The following is a 10,887-nucleotide window of genomic DNA, read 5'->3' on the forward strand; positions in this document are numbered from 1 at the left end:
GAGGAAAACAGTCTTATAGACACAGAATAGGTACTCAAAGAATATAGTTGTTTTTCTCTTTTTGCGGATGACTTAGAGAAAGTAAGCTGTTCTAATTCTTCTTTTCAGACTTGTTATACTCAAAGCATGCCAGATATCTTTATTATTAAGAGGGTCAGAATTATCCCATTCATTGTTGGAATAAACTGTTTAACTTGAATTATAAAGAAAATTTTAAATGATGGATGTCCCTAATTCTTGTAAAGAATAGAGACAAGTCAGCAACAAGTCCGAAAATTTTTTCAGATTGACTCAGAGAGACTGCTTCTTTGCAAAATGACAATCTCCTAAACAAAATGCTTTTCCACTATTTCATCAGCTACTCTCTGTCATAAAGATCCTTTTGTTAGTCAAACAGCATTTAAGGACATCAAGAATGTGGTAAGTGATGATACCATATGAACTAAGAATGGATCAATTCTGCTTAGATTACAGTTAACTATACAGCCAAAGATCAATGTTTCAAAGCAAGACAATTATATACAATAAATTTAGACAGTTAATGTTTTCCAACTATACAAATGTTATTGAAAATTCAGTAAGCAGATGATCAATGACTGACTAGAAAAATTAATCTCTTCTCTTTACTAACTTCCAGGGGCCTGGGCTGAACCATTTGGGTTTGACTTAAAAAAGTAAAAACTAAGTGAAAAGAAAAAAATATATAAAATCATGTATTAAAGTTAAATGAGATGGAACAGTATGTGTAGTGTAGTCAAACCTGTTCAGACAAGAGCATTAATATGAATCAGGCATGTTTAAGCATGCATTTAGAGACTGGGTGCATTTAAATCTAAAATGGATAAAAACCTAACAGTCACACAGTGGTGGAAGAATCCATCTCTCTTATAACAGGCTATTTTCCTTTTCTCTTGTTTCAGAGCATAGCACCGTACCCTGGGGATCCCCAAATGTAGACAGGCTACCTAAGAGAGGAACTTGGCTAACCTGTTCCTTCTATGTAAAACTAACTAGGTTAAGGGGTTCCTTGTCACTTCACTTTTAAATTTTTTTACTGTTTATTCATTTTTTGAGAGGGAGAGACACAAAGGGTGAGTGGGGGAGGGGCAGAGAGAGGGAGGGAGACACAGAATCTGAAGCAGGCTCCAGGCTCTGAGCTGTCAGCACAGAGCCCAACATGGGGCTTGAACTCATAAACCACGAGATCATCACCTGGCTGAAGTCAGATGCTTAACCAACGGAGCCCCCTTGGTGCCCCTTGTTACTTCATTTTTTGAAAGCTAGGGTTTGTTTTTAATGATTGCCAATGTTTGAGTCATCTGGCTCAAAACATTATAAATTCTAGAGATGCCTGGGTGGCTCAGTAACTTAAGTGTCTGACTCTTGATTTCAGGTCAGGTCATGATCTCATGGTTGCATGCGTTCAAGCCCCACGTTGGGCTCTGGGTTGATAATGCAAAGCCTGCCTGAGAGTCACTCTCTCTCTGTCCTTCCCCTGCCCACACTCTTTTTCTCAAAAATAAACAATAAATTTAAAAACTTAAAAAAAAACACTATAAATTCTAAACTTTGTAGATGCCTTTATTCAATGAAGTGTTTTAAAAAATAAATCATAATTCAAATGTTTTCCTTAATAAATCAAAATCATATATTTTCTAAAATATAAAATTTATTTATGGTTAAATAAGTGACACTTAAATTCCTCCTCAAAAGACACAAGAGATACAGAATGAACCGGTGAAGTGGGAGTAATTCTTTCCTCTGGGTGTAGGTAACCAGAGCACAGCAGATCAAAGAAAAACCCCAATAAGTCCAGAGTACCCATCTTCATAATCTGAATTATCTAGGAAATTCCTAAGAAAGCAAATTTGGGATCTAGAGTATCTTCAAAACACCAAACTCCTTCTTTATGTCTTGTCAGTGCCAATCAACAGAATTTTGAGAATTCTTATAACAATTCAAAGTATTCATTGTTGTACCACATCTAGGTTTGTGATTGTTACATAAAAAATTATTGTCAATTTTCTCTGATGGGTTCTTTTGGTAGAATGATACCATATCATGGATTTTTCATAATGGTACTTGTTTAAAGTATTTTTTTCTTGTTGTTTTCATCAGTATCTTCACATTTAAAAAAAAGGCTTTTGTTCTGGAAAATATGTTCAAAGTAGGTGACTTGTGAGTAGTTTGTGGGAGACATAATATGGATCAGTAATGATTACAGAGTAAAAGCTTGGTTTATTTTTGGAAGGTACCTCTGTCCATGAAATGCTGCACAAGAAAGAACCAGATAAGGAATGTGGGTAAGAAACATTTGCTCGGTTTACATTTTCATTGTCGTTATACTGGTAGCATTTTCCAAGGGAATATTTCCAGTGGGGAACAGAAGTCATGAGGCAAGTGTCACCCTTTTTCTTTGGCACATGCTCACAAAATTTTTTTAGAGTCCCAGTGATCTCAGCAAATTTCCTCCTTGAAAATAATACCAGTGACTTGTTTTCTGAAAGAGAGTGTCAACTAAACCTAGTCAGACTCTCGGTTTTCTAAGTATATTTTTGCTGCAGTTAGGCTCCGGAATTTTAAGCACTGCAGTAAATGATCTTGATTTAGATGTCAAACAAAAAAAAGGAAACAAAGACTTCTACCTCGCACTTAAGTTTCAGAATTTCATGAAGGCAAGATGCCTCCTCAATTTATCTTTTCAGTAAAGCTATTACCTCCATTTCTGCTAAGTCTTAATTTCTGGATACAGATATGAAGGGATGAATTGTTTATTAGTAAATTTAGTAGAGTGGATTTCCAGAATAGCAAAATAGCAGAGCGTGGATCATGTAATTTGATGCCAATAATTAAATTATTAATTTATTTTAATAAATTACAATGAATCCAAAGGTAATCTCCTACTGGTGTTATTATTTCTGACTTGCAATTCAGTTTTGAAAGGGAATAAAAGGAGCCACAGAAATGTTCATGGCTTTTCTTTTTGATGTCATGTGTCATGAACAATTTTTAATTATGGATTTTTAAAGCATTGTGGGGGCGCCTGGGTGGCTCAGGCGGTTAAGCATCTGATTTTGGCTCAGGTCATGACCTCACAGTTCGTGGGTTCAAACCCCGCGTCAGGCTCTGTGCTGACAGTTAGCTCAGAGTCTGAAGCCTGTTTCAGATTCTGTACCTCCCTCTCTCTCTGACCCTCCCCTGCTCACACTGTCTCTGTCTCTCTCAGAAATAAATAAAACATTAAAAAAATAAAGCGCTGTGATTTATTGCCTTTAAGAATTTGATTTCCCTTCATCAAAACCTTAAAATCCTGAGAATATCACAAATATGAATACAATGCACTTTGTTTTTGCACCAAAATAAAAGAATGATAATCACAGTTCAAAGAGCAACTAGTAGAAAGCTATTCCACAATCTTTTTTTTTTTTTAATGTTTATTTTTGAGAGAGAGAGAGTACAAGTGGGAGAGGGGCAGAAAAGGAGGGGGCCAGAGGATTTGAAGCTGGCTTCACACTGACAGTAGAGAGCCTGATGTGAGGCTTGAACCCGTGAACTGCGAGATCATGACCTGAGTTGGACGCTTAACCGACTGAGCCACCCAGGTGCCCCAAGACCTTCATTTTCTGCCCTCATAGAGCTTACAATCTACTGAAGGGCATGGAAAACCAAGTAAGCAAATAAATGGCTCTGTAATTATGACTTTGATAAATGCTCTGAAGGAAAACCACAGGGTGAAGAGAACAGGAATATACTTAAGAAAATCTCTCCAAGGGGTTTTATTTAAAGCTCAAACTTCAAGTACAAGGAGATTCCAACCATTCATAATTTAAAAGAGCCAGATGACTCAGCTTTCATTTAAAAACCATAATACAGGGGCACCTGGGTGGCTCAGGTGGTTAAGCAACCAACTCTCAGTTTTGGCTCAGGTCATGATCTCACAGTTTCATGAGTTGGAGCCCCATGCTGAGCTTTGCACTAACACTGTGGAGGCTGCTTGGGATTCTCTCTCTCTCCCTCTCTCTCTATCCCTCCCCTGCTCACGCTATCTCTGCCTCTCGCAAAATAAATAAATAAAACTTAAAAAATTTAAAAGAAAATTAAAACCATACACAGGTTTAAGAAATAGATGTCAAAAATATATCTTTGTTTGGTCTGAGAAGTCATGTAACAGCTAACGTATGTTGTTTGAGTCTGCTTTCATAGAGGATTTGAGTTGGACACAGAGGTTAAGACTGCAAGATGCCACTGCCATATTGAGGATAAGTGAGAAAAATCTGAAAGAAATTTATTTTGTTTTTGTTTTTGTTTGTCGGCTTATGCATGCACCTGATTATGTTTCTAGTGATTCAAAGATTTCATTGACTTGGGCTTAAAACTCACCCATTATGAGCAGACAGGAGAAAACCGAGGTTAATTTAATACGCATTGTGAGAAGCAGTGGCACAGTAGGGTAACAGAGCNGCAAGATTTACCTGTTTCATGACAAGTATTTGAAACAAAGCATATAGACCCTTGAGTGGGGAAAAAACAGCTTGAACCATCAGGGGCAAAAAAAGCACACAGAGATTAAAAATTTAGTAGAGACATATTTTGTTGACATAAAAAGATGGTTACCTTATAAGAACTACAAAACAATGCCTAGAGTATGGTCCATTAATGAAATTGTATGTCTGAGCGTCTTTATAGTTGCATGTTTAAAAAAAATCCAGAAGGAAATATTTCAAAATGCTAACAGTAATCATTTCTTGATGAAAGGCTTATGGGTGATTTTCTTTTCATATATTTCTATATTATCTCTTTTCTTTGTTTCTTGCAATGAGGGTATATTCTTTAAATGTGAAAAAGACTCTTTAAAAGATAAAACTTAATTATATTGGTGAATATTTAAAGTCGAATGTCTTTAGTGTGACAGATCTCACTTGCACTGCAAGCTAGTTGATTATAAAGGACACTTCCCCAATGTGGGATGATAGTTCAGATGGCATAATCTGCTCTTTGGCCAGGGCTGAAGTGCCAAACAGTCAGACACAAACTATGTGCAGAGGGCATCGGCAAAGAAAGGAAGACACCAAAAAATTAGAATACTTTGGATTTCTGGGATTTCAGAAAAATGTAGAAGTATTTGCCCAGGGAAAATATCAGAAAGCTGTTGAACTGATGTATACTTTTTTATGATTTAATATCGTTTTTAACTTTAAGAACATGTACATGGAAAGACACTCAGGACATACAAGTGGGAGGTATGGCTAAGTGTTTTCAAGGTCCGAAGTCTATAGAAATCTTAATTTGGTCCTAAGCACAGAAAAAATTATGTTACCTCCCAATCTGGATGTCACTAAAAATAAAAACAATACTTGGCCATAAAATAAGGGCACATCAATCCAACAAAGTTCTGATTGTTCCCCAAACAAATGCAACTATGGTTTTCTAAAATATCAAGAATCCAGCTTCTCTCCAAAATAATTTCTGTGTGCACCATTTTTTGGGGGGGGGAGACTGAGACCCTAAGCATACACTGAGTCTATCTGGCAATTCAATATGATCAAAGAGCAAATCATGGCACCTGATATAGTCAAATAAAAATTCAAATACAATGAGCCACATTTAATGCAGATTCACTGTATTTGATATTTTAAAATTCTAATTAGCAAGATAATAAGTTAAATGTTCTAACATGGCAGATGTGGGCTCATGGGATTTGGTATCCAGGTCCAGCCAGACCATTTACCAAACCCAAACTTGGAAAAGTCTAACTTCTCTGAGCCTGCTTCCGCTTATTTAAAATAGTTATATTGATGGGGCACCTGGATGGCTCAGTAGGTTTGGCTCAGGTTATGATCTTCAGATTGTGGGATCAAGCTCAGTGTGGGGTTTAGTGTGGACTGTGAAGCCTGCTTGGGATTCTATCTCTCCCTGGCTCTCTCTGCCCTTCCCCTACTCATGCTCACTCTTGCTCTCTCTCTCGCTCTCTCTCAAAAGAAATAAACTTAAAAAAACATTTAAAATAGTTACGATGACACAGTTTTACCAGCAAGATAGAAGTTGGGGGAATATTAGATGAAAAATAAAGAATGTAAAAAGACTTTATAAACTACAAAAGATGATATTAATATAAGGTGTATGTGGTACTTATCACAACTATATTGTTTTCACATCTGTATATCTTATATATATCTGCATATCCTACAGAATATTCTACATTGCTAGAATATGCAAATTTGTCTAGTCACGTAAGAGCTCTACAAATAGTTTGATTCTATGATTAATTCCTATTTTGTAAAAACACATTTTTTTACTTGGTAGAATAATAGTTGGGATATACAAACAGAGGAATTTTTTAGCTGACCTTTCACAGTAACACTCTGGTATAAATCTGGTTTATTTATTTCAGGCAAAACAGATTGTTGAGTTATTTATGTTGAAACTTCCATGATAAATTTGGTTTTCTTTTAGGTTGTAATCATGGAAAACAAAGCATTAATATTTTTACGAACCCATGAAAAATGTAGAAGATGGTTTTGACTTTTCAGACATTTATTAATTCACCCTTTTAGACTCTAGAAGCATGTACATAAAATTGAAATATGTTCTAAGGTCACTTGAAGAAATAGGGAACATCCTATCACAAAGTGAGGAATTAGATAATGTATGCTATGCTCCAACTAAAACAAATTTTACTGAAGTTTAAATGCCAGTCAAAATATTTAACATTCCAACACGATTGGCATTTACAAGACAGTGTTTGAGAAACGGGTAATTAACAAAATTTGTATGTTGTTAAACAGCACACTTAAACAATAACTTGCATTTATTTTTCATATACTTTGTTCTTTCTGACATCAATTTGATGGTTTTTGAATTATTTTGTATCTAGACTCCACTCAATCACATTTTAGTTTTCAGAGTTAGCCATACAAAAGGGAATAATTTTAATATGGCTGTTAGACATCACACTACACAAAGTTGCTGAGAAAGGACTCTTATGAAGAGGCGAGTGTTTAGTTCCCTGCATCTTGACAAGATGACATATAAAATTTTCCAGAGGGTCATTTGATTTCTTTAAAAATATCCAGATTCTGTAATTTAGAAGCCCCCTGCAAAATAGAATTTTAATGTTGTAGATGTGAAAGTACCAGACTAAGGCACACTTTAAAATGGACAGTTTACTTTAGAAAAAAGAGAAGTTTTTGAGAAAGAATCTAGTCTATGCCATCTGAACAAAATGCATGTCTAGGTCAAACTTTTGGAGGTTTTAATGAAAGAAAGAATGCATGGTTTAATATGCTTGTTCAGTTGACAACTTTGCTATTAGGAAGTTCTACATTCTATATTTCTTTTTTTTTTTTAAGTTTATTGATTTATTTTGAGAGAAAGAAAGAGAACAAGCAGGGGAGGGGCAGAGAGACGGAGAGAGAGAATCCCCAATGTGGGGCTCAAACTCATAAACCTCAAGATCTGACCTGAGCCAAAACCAAGAGTTGGACACTTAACCAACTGAGCGACCCAGGTGTCCCTCTATATTCTATATTTCTAATCTTCATTCTTCCTGATGAAGGTGAAGCCCACTGACTATATTTTAGGTTCCAAACAAACCCCAGCTCTTCTGAAGGAAATGATTGTCATCTCTCAATTTTCTCTTCTCCAAATGAAATAATTCTAGTTTCCTTATTCTTCATTAGAGAATTCCACTTGTAGTCCTTTAAACACACTTCACTTTTGTGTGGCCCTTCAGCAAAGGCCATATAATTGTCTTAAGCTGTGGGATCAAAAACTAGGCCTATGATTCCCATCAGGGTCTTATCACACAGTTGAAACATGTTACTACTGATAGTCAGTTCTGTGCCCATGGCCTACAACGATTGGCCTCAGGCCTAACTCTACCAACTTCACCTATAAAACCACAACCCAATGAAAACTCAACACAAAGGAAATAAAGCCCCAAGATAGCTGTTTTCATTGCATGAAACAGGGTCAACTATAATATGTCTCAATTTTTTAAAGCAGTATATTTTTCAATATACTGTCGATATATCTGAAATTTTAATTTTTGGAAGTCGAAATTTATCATTAAAAGATGTAGGATGCAGTGTGTTACAAAAATTTTGATATGATATGTAAGACCAGTACCTCTTCCGTTGCTCTCCTTTATTTAGTTGTTATAATTAGGCACACGAAAGCATGACTTTACAGAGTTGTGAATCTACATAATATATGACATGCTGTGAGCATATTAAATCCATTCTTCCCATTTAATCTTCTTATATATAAACCAACTTGAAAATGTCTCTGAGAAATTAAACTATAAACTTGAATCAAACACATTTAAAAATTTTAACTGAGGGTCAGTGTGTAAAATAAAATGCAAAACTAAGACAAAAAAATGTTACTTTACATAGCAAAAAAATGTTTGCACTGACAATGATACTGTTTGAGAAGAGATGGATGGATAAAACTAGTCCATACGATGAATGTATTACACTTTAACGTGCTAGGATTTTTCTGGCTCTAATTCAATGAGATCCATTAATCTGGATAGTAATGGAGCCCTGTACCCTACTCATTTCAGGCATCTTCAGTCTCCTGACTCCTGAGCTGCCTTAATGCCTTGACATAATAAAAGGTCAAGCAGATCCGAATAAGCATTTGTAAACTACAGCAGCCCCCCATTTCAGGCTACAAGCCACACATTCTCATGCTAAGCTTTGCTCACTCTCTTGTTTCATTTCATTGTATAAGCAGGCTAATTTGGAAATGGCTAGGGTACTTGGGAACACGTCGATTTTCAAAACAATCCCACTTTCCTACTTAACCACCCAAATAAATAGACCCATAATACAACATTTGAGAGAACTGTAAAATGGTGCCTGGGTACTGAAGGAATGAAGACCAAACAGCAAGCAGCATTATCAAAAAAAATGAATGCTTTTCACCTTCCAGTTTCTCTGTGCTTCCTGGGACACAAGGCACAACCATGAAGGGGATGGAGCGGAATTTTGAGAAAACTGATTTGTTTCAATATTCACTTGGCAAGATGCTGGACACAAAATAATACCACAAGCCACCTCCCTTTCCCATCATTGTAAATTCAGGGCTCTCAAGTCACCTCCCACAAACCCAATTAAAAATGAAGAAAAGAGGCAGGCTGTGAATTCGCATCTAGTGCTAAGATATAGAATTAAATGATAGGCATCTGTCTTAATTGGTCACAATGAAACTAAGGGACAATAACAAGAATAAATCTCATATTAATCCAAATGAAGCCAATGAATAATAATGCTAACCAGAAGCATAGTTTCAAAAATGTGCAATTAGTTCCAAGCATGCAAGGACATTTATAACCCATAAATATGATTGCAAAGCACAGTATGCATAAAAATATGTTTCATAAATGCACTAGAAACGTGTATATATGATATGCATATCCATTGGATATACATTTCTGTGTTCACAATCACATCTACCTACTAAAAATCAAACTCTACCCAGCAATTCGCTTCTCAACGAGAGTACATTAGAATATGAAATGGAATGCTAAATTCCAGGGCCACCTTTTCTTAGCGATGAAGGAAATAAGCAAAATCACCTTATAATCAGGCCAGGAAGCTGAGAAGGCACCAAATGGGTTTTTGAGGAAGGCCCAGCCCTGTATGTGAGAGCTGCAAATTAAATGAGTCCTTTCAATAACACCCATTTCTTGTTAGCTCTTTTCCACCCCCTGATTCTGCTCCTAAGCTTGGAAGGGAAGGGACCAAGTGGCTCAGTCTGCATTCTGAGCTGGTTCACGATAAAATCAGAACACCATTTTTTTTTTTTTTTAATACACAGCGGATGCTTTCTTACTTCTCTCTTCCTGGCAACCTTCCTCCCTCTCCATCCCCATCTCTGTCTCTACATCTTCCTCTCCTACTCTGACGGAGTCATTGTTCAAGTGCTGGCCACAAATGTACACACAGGTCTTTTAACAGGCAGCTAAACCAAAAAGATAGCCCCACAATCTCCTGCTTACCTTGCTGAGACCCGGAGAAGCTGTTGAAAGGAGGGAGAGATGTAATCTGAATCCATTTTCCTTGTGACCGAGTCGGATGCAGCCTCTGAACCCAACATCGGCAGCTGCCAGTGGGAATTTTTTCCCTTGCTCTCTGGTTGGCGACGGGGCGAAGAGGAACCACCCTTCCAGCCTCACTAGAGCATCAGCAGTCGAGGCAGCAGGAACAGCGGCATCACCACTTGGCCTCCTCCCTCTCGGAGGATGGGGTGAGCTCAGAAGCGGCCAGGAACTTGCAGCAGACACCTCCTCTGGCTCCTCCTCTCCTGCCCCCTCCCCCAAAGCCCCACCCCTGCTGCGGTAGAGGCTGCCTGTCCCAGCAGCTGCTGGTTGTCATGGCAACAACCAATGGTGAGCCACCAGACTAAGGGGGAGGGGAGATGGGTGAAATGAGCTGCAGGGGCTGGAGGGGAGTGAATTTGTGCTGCTGCCCTCTGGGATGCTCTGGGTCTCTCCTACCCTGGACTCTGGGTCTTTAAAAATGGTGCAAGGGTGCACGGGCACAAGAGGAGAATACTTTGAATGTAATCAGCTTAGCTATTTTTTGCACTTTCTAAGGTTTCCCAACAAAATGCATTAAAATGTGCCATCAGAAAAACATAATAACAAATGGAGAAAATCGTATCGTGTAATCAGAGATTATAGTTACTCCAAATATGTTTGCCCTTGATAGTATCTTTTACCCAATGTCACTCAAGGTTGTTCAAAAGCAAAGTAAGTGGCTGGACTTTGCAATAAAATAAAACTCAGACTCTTTAGCACTACTCTCTGCTTGTTCTTCTCAAGTGAGTCACTTGGTCTCACTGTTTTTCCAGTTCTCTCTCTGAATAGTATTTGGAGGT

General features: G+C 37.4%; 1 protein-coding gene across 5 annotated transcripts in view; it reads right to left on the reverse strand.

Moving 5' to 3' along the window:
• The window catches only part of JAKMIP2 (janus kinase and microtubule interacting protein 2), a 174,922-nt gene extending 164,701 nt beyond the window's left edge, over positions 1-10,221 (reverse strand). For all 5 annotated transcript variants that reach the window (XR_013337286.1, XM_077772953.1, XM_077772952.1 and 2 more), the window contains exon 1: positions 10,007-10,221. The gene's annotated coding sequence lies outside the window, so the exon portion shown is untranslated. The remainder of the gene's footprint in view (positions 1-10,006) is intronic.
• Positions 10,222-10,887: the final 666 nt, after the last annotated feature.

The sequence above is a fragment of the Crocuta crocuta genome, unplaced genomic scaffold, assembly GCF_008692635.1.
Source record: "Crocuta crocuta isolate KB4526 unplaced genomic scaffold, BGI_CrCroc_1.0 scaffold107, whole genome shotgun sequence".
Taxonomy (NCBI): domain Eukaryota; kingdom Metazoa; phylum Chordata; class Mammalia; order Carnivora; family Hyaenidae; genus Crocuta; species Crocuta crocuta.